Source organism: Patagioenas fasciata, chromosome Z, assembly GCF_037038585.1.
Source record: "Patagioenas fasciata isolate bPatFas1 chromosome Z, bPatFas1.hap1, whole genome shotgun sequence".
NCBI lineage: Eukaryota > Metazoa > Chordata > Aves > Columbiformes > Columbidae > Patagioenas > Patagioenas fasciata.
Genome location: NC_092560.1, coordinates 37,857,239 through 37,863,723, shown reverse-complemented (window position 1 = coordinate 37,863,723; position 6,485 = coordinate 37,857,239). Strand labels below are relative to the sequence as shown.

The following is a 6,485-nucleotide window of genomic DNA, read 5'->3' as shown; positions in this document are numbered from 1 at the left end:
AAGGCGGAAGGGGGTTGCTCCCCCGCGCCAGGCAGAGTCCGTTGGGCCGCCCTAAACTCCACCGCGTGTCGCCGCGGCCGCCCGCGAACGTGGCACAACGTGGCACAACGTGGCACAGCGTGGCACAGCGTGGCACAGCGGCGTCCTGCCGTGCGCTGCCGCCATTTTGGGGCAGGGCGCGAACCGCGCGAGGCACGGTTCTACCGTCTGGGGCCGCAGGACGCACCGCCCTGGGCGCGGGGCCGAAGAGGCGCGCGGCGCCAGCGCAAGAGAACAAGAAGCACGCAACTGCGCGCGCTGCCCCGCGAGACACCGCTGCCGGAGACGTGGCAGCGCGAGGCGGAGCCAGCGTGGCGCACAGCGCGTGCGGATCGCCGTTACGGCCGCTGGGAGCTGTAGTCAGCGGCGCGGCCGGTGGGCGCCTCTTTTTCCCGCCGGCGAGGCTTGGGGCGCAGCTTCCCCATTAGGCGAGCGCGGCCGGGCAGGCCGCGTCTTGGCGAGGCGGTGAGCTCTGGGGCTCGGTGAGATTGCCTGTTGTGGCGGGCAGAGGGGACGCCGTGGCACCCGTCGTCCCCGGCGGCGAGGAGGGAGTGGCTGGAGGGCTGGGCTGCGGCCCGGAGCGGTGGCCTCCCCGCGATCCAGGGTGCCGGCTGCGGCGGTTGGGTTCCGTTGGGGCCCGAAGCAGCTGGGACAGGTCCGGAGGTCAGGGCGACGGGGCGAGGGGCGGCGTGGCGTGCAGGATGGGGCGCGGCGGGGAGCCTGCTGGAAGGCTTCCCGCGCGGGTGGAGGTGCCCGTAGGGTCCGCCCGGCCTGCCGTCCCGTCAGCAGCAGGGGCTGCGGGGGCTGTAGGCCTCACCGCGTGTGCTTGCGCGTGTGGAGGCCCCGGCCCGAACTCCGAGAGTCCTCCCGAGACCTCTCCCCCGGGCGCTCTTCCCCCTTGGGCGGCACACCTGGGGCCGCATGGTTTCGGCCGCCCACCGGGCTCGATCCGGGAGAGCGGCCAGGGACCTGACCACGCTACGGGCACTCTAGCTTCTTCCCGTTGTTCTAAACCGTTTGTCCTAAGGGTAGCAGCGGCTCCTGTCCTCCCTCCTGACGAGAACATGCTTTGAAGCTCGCTGTAAGGGTGAGCGTCATGCGCTATGAATGGAGATCAGAGTCCTTACAGCAGGACTCCTTGCTGCCTCAGTGACTGGTGTCATTGCAAATGCACACATGGACCAGCACTCTACCATAGAGTTTTTAGTTGGCTGTTTCCAGCACCTTGCTAGGTCACATATATTGTTCAGCTGTTGTGAGTCACTCTGTTGGCTAACAGAGTTCCTTCAGGCTCTGTGTAGGGAGATTGGATGCCTGACCTCGGGATTTTGTCTTCTAGCCTTGTGGCTAGAGATTGAAGTGCTGGCCTTGCTAAACCTGTGTGATTTCAGCTTGAATTTAGTGTCATTGATATTGGAAATGCTCACCCGTGCAGATCTGTTAGTACCTGATAGAACTGATGCTTCAGGAAGTTTATTACTTACTATAATGTCTCTGGAGGCATTGTTGAAGTGATTTCCCCTTGATTTATATGATTTATTTATTTTTATTGTCACATGAATAAAACATAATTTCTTTCTCTGAAAATGCTGGAGCTGTTACATCACATCGTATGATGTAGTTGTTGGTGCAAATTGATAGAATATACGTGATTCTGTTAAGCTGTTTCTTGGATGGTTTTATGTAGTTGTATGTAACATTGTGTATACTATGTTAGAAGTTCTTTGTGATCATCAGTGTTCTGGAGCTGAGTGGTCCATGGTAATGGTTTCAAACTAGAAGAGAGGAGATTCAGGCTGACCATGAGGAAGACATTTTTTACAATGAGGGTGGTGAAACACTGGAACAGGTGGTGATAAATGCCCCATCCCTGGAGACATTCAAGGCCAGGCTGAATGGGGCTCTGAGCAACGTGATCTGGTTGAAGATGTCCCTGCTCATTGCAAGGGTTTGGACTAGATGACCTTTGAAGGTCCCTTCCGACCCGAACTATTTTATGGTTCAGTTTTTTAGTTCATCAAATCTTGTAATCTCACACATTTGAACATCAGTGTCTTGAGGATTGCTTTGAAATGATTATAAATCACAAGAGCTGGCAATACCGAAGAAGAGGGTTGCCTTTGAACTTTGTGATGCTTAAAAATAAATATTTGATAGTAAGTGTGCATGTAGTCTGGAACAAATCCAGAGAGTTGGCAATGGCACTAAGAATGTGGGAAACAAAATAATGCTCAGAGATTAGGAAAGTTTTAGAAAAGTGGAACTTTCTGGTTGTTACGGTGTCTGTGGACTAAGATAACTGTCTGCAGTAGTGTCAAGATGAATCCAGCCCCTTGGACTAGATGATCTTTTGAGGTCCCTTCCAATCCCTAACATTCTGTGATTTTTCTGGCATGCCTGATGTTTCAGGCTATCTTGGTACTGCATTAGGTCTGAGCTGTACTGGATTCTACTTAGTGAACTTTTTTTTTTCTTGTTTAAGAAAAAAAGTGAAAAAGTGATGCTGGTGTAATGATTAACGTTATTTATACTATAAATATAAAACAGGTATAGGAGAGTTTTGTTCTCTGTTGCGTTTTTTTCTTCCCTGATAACCTCTCTTTAACTCTCCAGACTATAGAAGCAGTCATTTAACACCAGGTGATTAAACTTAGCATCCCTCTATACCCTTCCTTTGGCTTCAGTGAGGCTTTGTATGTCCTCTGGGCACTGCCTGCATTTAACAGACCAGGGTCTGAAGGAAGTTCTGTTGCTGACTTTGTGCTCTTCCTTTCTAAAATGGAAAAAACAACGTGAGGGATTTTTCAAATAAAACTTTAATGTACTAACCGTTCAACCCTGGATTTGTCTTTTTTTTTTTTTTTTTTTGGAAGTGTTGTCTTCTGATTGAGGTCAGTTGCATGCCATCTTTAATAGCTGAAGGTTTTTCTTTTGGCGTTTTTCTTTCTCATTTTCTTACTGGTAATTCTCTTTTTAATCTCCCTTGTTTGCATCTTTGAGTTCTTGGGCTTTTTTTTTCCCTTTGACATCTCTCCTCTGGACTAGAACTATGAGCCTGTGAATCTGTCTATCAGTTAATGCAACCTAGAGCATAATATTTTATTTGTAGATGTTGTTGCACAAGGAATGGCTCCAAAGAATTTGTTTGTTCAAATAAATAAATGAATTACTGATCCTTATTCTGGACAGTTGTCAACTTGTGCTGGACTGTTACACACAACTAAAATACAGGGTGTTTCAGAAAGTTGGACCCAACTTATTACAGCTACACAAAAAAATACAAACAGTTTAATAAGCTATCAAGTTTTAGTAAACTTTTAATAAATGTTCTGTGTTCCCTCCACCTGCTCTATGGACTGTAGGAGTTTCATTCATGGGCAGTTTGTGTTTGCAGAGATACAGATATTTCAAACTGTGTCCATCTTTTTGAAACACCTTGTTGTTAAGCATATTGTGATTAAAGATGAGACGTTTAATAGCATTTAAATTTAGTATTCCAGCTGTGGTTTTGTTTCATTTTAGGCTCTGCTTAGAGAACAGTTACCTCTTAGGATTCTTAAGTATACTGTGGTTTTTCATTTATTAGCAGGAACATCTACTGAAATACAAGAAGTGGTTAATTAAGTATGCCGTTATTATAAACTCTGAAGTATTACTGATTTCTACATAATATGTTTTTATCCATGTGAAATTTGCCAATCTCCATTTGTAGGTAATCTTATAATTAACTGTGAATTTCTACATTTTAGAGTAACAACTTGAAGAATGCTTTTGAAGTATTGTTATATCCTTAAGATTATTGCAAAATATTAGTGAAAATTTAATTACTTCCTGTTAAACTTTAGACAAAAGATGAATAATTTGCCAGTTCAGCCTTTTAGTCTCTAATTCAAATTATTTCATACCTGCTTTTAACACAAGCTCTGCTAAAAATTTTAATTAGAACTTTAGCATAATTTTTATTGCAATATATACAGTCCTTGCTTTTGAGAATTAGGAGAATGAGGTTCAGCTTCAGGTTAATGGGTGAGATTCAGCTGGTGAGAATCAGTAAAATATAGTTACCAGTCATAAGGATGGACATTGTGGGTATAGTATATTTTCTTTGTGTAATGTGGGGGTTTGACAGCATCCCTATACTGTCTTCTTTATTACTGGCAAGGGTTATTTTTTTAAACAAATAATCTTTGGCAACCTAACAAAGTTCATGCTTCTACTTTTTAAATGGGTTAATGTAAGCATGACTGATCATTTGGAGTGTGTTTTTTCTCTTTTTCATATACCTTATTTTTTGCTTGCATATAAGCATAAACCAAGATTTTCTTCTAGCTAAATGTGGCAATATTATCAAATTTGTGAAACCAATTTGTTATCACAAATCACTAGATGGCAGTACTGCTGTTGTTTTCACCTAATTGCACACACTAAAATGTGTCTGTCTCAGAATTTCTCCTTTATGCTTTCAGTTTAGTAATACAAAGTGTTCTAGTTTGCAAGAAGGCACAAAAGTAACTTCCTTAAAAAGTTAGGTTGAATTTTCAGTTGGTTCTTTCTGTAAATTATGTGTTTGTGGCTTGAACTATGAAGAATTATTACTGGGTTTTTTTTAAATCCCTGAAAAGACAATACAGTTCCACACCCAACAGTCAGTAAGTATTTGTAGGCTGATCTCATCTTACTGGGGAACTTTTTCCTTGCAACTCCCCTAAGGGAAGCTGGAAACCCCCCTTGGAAACTTTGCTGAAGACTGAATACCATTAAAGTCTGTGAATTTCTTGGGTTTTTTTCCCCCTTACGTTCTTGTTCCACTCCAGTGCTTCTCAATTTCTCACATGTAACTGGTTTCACGTAGGTCAGTTAGACTCAAGTGTTAAACCATACATCCTGTAGGATCAATTTTAGTTCTATATAGTGCTGGATTCTTTCAACACAATGAGCTTCCAATTACAATTAGCTTCCAATTACACCTATTGTACTTTTTGTTTTTCTTTTGTGTATTCCCTCTTCCCACATCTTATCTTTCCCCTTAACCTTATTATTATTTTTTGTATTATTTTTGTTTTTTATGCAACATGTGCAAACTACAACTGGCTTAGGTTGAGAAGCCTGTGTATAGAATGCTGTTACTTGTGCAAGCTTCATGTTAGTCTCTGCCAGGTCAAGACTTCTCAGTAAGATTGACAGTTGTGTGAGGGAATGGGTAAGCTGAAAGGAAAATAATATAGGAGCAGTTAGCTTCAGGGTTCTCTAATTGGCATGGATGTGGGTAGATGGAAAGACGAAATGGTGAAGGAAAAAGTTGAGAGTGGGAGAAAAACACTTCAGGATATTGTGGTTATGTGTTATGTGAGAGTATAGGAATTTGTCTTTTCTTCCAGCAAAAGGTTGGAAGAGGTCTTATGGCTCGCTAGTGGCAAATCCCCAATTGATTATAGTGGACAATGTGTGAAAGAGGTTCAAAGGATAAAATTTCAGCCAAAACAGAATGAAAATAACACTGTTTCTGACTGGGCATCACTCAGAGGGTATCCAGCTTACTGGCACATATCATGTAGGGGTACATACCCGAACCTGCAGAGTCCGAGGGAATGGAAATAAGCCCCACAACTGGCAGGATTCCCTTCTCAAGCTTCCATCTCCTGGCTAGGCTGGATTTGCAGATGGTTAGCTTTCCCAGGGAAGCTTACAAGTGATAGGAGAAAATGTGAAAATACTGATTTTTGCTTTTTTTAAAGTTCAGATTTTAAGTCAGTTCAAATTTTAAGTCAGTTCCATATTTCAGCAATTGACACATAATTTTTGCACATTTGGGATGGTCATTTCTCTTTATGCTTGCTTCACTTTTTGCATTGTAAAGGTAATAGAGAAAAGCAACTATAGAGTTAGTTACATTTCTACTAATTCTTAAGTTTCCAGATGCCAGAGTACTTTTTGTGAGGTTGTTCCCCCTCCTCCCCCTCCCTCACCCTGAATTGTGATAGCTCTGTGAAGCTTTAAAAAAGCTTGTATGGAGTTTTTGTGGAACTTTTTCAGTCATTCCACATGGCTGTAGTATTTAATTTAACTAGTAAGCACCTCTCAGCAGTTTTTAATTATAGCATTAGGTAAAATCAAGCAGCAGGTTAAAAGAGCCTTGATAAAACAAGATGTTTCTGGTCAGTGATGACTTTAGTTGCACAATGGAAAATTCTTTCTTGCTTTGCAGTGTATAATTGGAAGAAGAATGACTTTAGAAATACTTCTTCGAAGGGGAATGTAAACTCCTATAGCTTGATTAAAAAGAATAAATAAATCTTATTGCAAATTCTTCTACTTAGTGAAGTTTAATGGAAGATACTGCAGTTCCTTTCTAAAGGATGATGTGATGTAGTCATTCTGCAAGGACAGTCTGTTCCCCACCCGTCAATTACTGACCCTTTCATCTCACCTGAAGAGAAGCCTTTAAA

The 6,485-nt window shown here is 43.0% G+C and overlaps 1 protein-coding gene across 5 annotated transcripts in view; it reads left to right on the top strand.

Annotated features, from left to right (window-relative positions):
- Nucleotides 1-200: 200 nt before the first annotated feature.
- PRRC1 (proline rich coiled-coil 1) overlaps nucleotides 201-6,485 on the top strand; it is a 32,255-nt gene continuing 25,970 nt past the window's right edge. Inside the window, exon 1 of one of the 5 annotated variants that reach the window (XM_065860785.2) lies at nucleotides 201-521. The gene's annotated coding sequence lies outside the window, so the exon portion shown is untranslated. Of the gene's footprint in view, nucleotides 522-582; nucleotides 703-1,107; nucleotides 1,127-6,485 lie in introns of those variants that run through there. The other 4 variants (XM_065860782.2, XM_065860783.2, XM_065860784.2 and 1 more) reach the window with 4 other exon arrangements.